Source organism: Anolis carolinensis, chromosome 5, assembly GCF_035594765.1.
Source record: "Anolis carolinensis isolate JA03-04 chromosome 5, rAnoCar3.1.pri, whole genome shotgun sequence".
NCBI classification, from domain to species: domain Eukaryota; kingdom Metazoa; phylum Chordata; class Lepidosauria; order Squamata; family Dactyloidae; genus Anolis; species Anolis carolinensis.
In genome coordinates this window covers 53,547,047-53,548,238 of record NC_085845.1, presented here as the reverse complement: position 1 = coordinate 53,548,238, position 1,192 = coordinate 53,547,047, and positions in this window count along the sequence as shown.

Below are 1,192 nucleotides of genomic sequence, written 5' to 3'. Positions count from 1 at the left end.
TTACATTTTCATTTTTTTTAAAATAAATCTTTTAATTTGATGCCTTAGATAGTTGAACACCCAACATAGATCTATTGAAATTCACTCTTTTTTTAAAAAAAGGGATAGGTCTATGTCAGCATATTTTCGATTCGCTTTTTAAAATATGCCCCCAGTGGCGCAATGGGTTAAACCCTTGTGTCAGCAGACTGCTGACTTGAAGGTTGGGTTGCTGACCTAAAGGTTGCCCATTTGAATCCAATCCAGGGAGAACATGGATGAGCTTCCTCTGTCAGCTCCAGCTCCATGTGGGGACATGAGAGAAGCCTCCCACAAGCATGGTAAAGCATCAAACATCCAGACATCACCTGGGCAACGTCCTTGCTGACGGCCAATTCTCTCACACCAGAAGCAACTTGCAGTTTCTCAAGTCACTCCTGACACGAAAAAAATGCTAGCATAGACCGAGGCTGAATCTACACTGCCCTATATCCCAGGATCTGATCCCAGATTATCTGATTATCTCAGATTATCTGGCAGTGTAGACACATATAATTCAGTTCAAAGCAAATAATCTGCGATCAGATCCTGGATATAGGGCAGTATAGAAGGGGCTTGTGTCTCATCTCTTAGTACATATAAAGGTAGCAAACTCAATCCACACACCAAAGTAGGATATTATTATTATTATTATTATTATTATTATTATTATTATTATTATTATTATTATATTAAACACATCACACAGACCTTTGATCACACAGATTTCTAAACACATTATTATTTGTTGCAACACATATCTGCTGCCCCATAACTGGAGTTACTTCAAAAGCTTATATCATATTTGAAATTAATTGCAAAAATACTCAAATTAATTTACCAGCACTACATCATTTTAATTTTACCAAAAGACATCCTAAATATTGTTTCAAAACTATGCAGAAAATAAGGTTTCAAGTTGTCATAAAAAGACCATAATGCTATATTTAAAGTTGCAAGACTAGAAATGGTCAATCTGCCATCTAGTGGTTTTGCTTAAAGAGAGCCCCCAACCTTCATATTTCATAGCTTTCTATATTATGGCATCCCATGTATGAAAAATAATCTATTGCAAGTCACTTAGACAAATTGTTATGTACACAAAGGACATTTTCTTCAGCACAGTCTAATTCAAGGAATTGAATGAGATACTAAAAGAACTCCCTGTTGATAA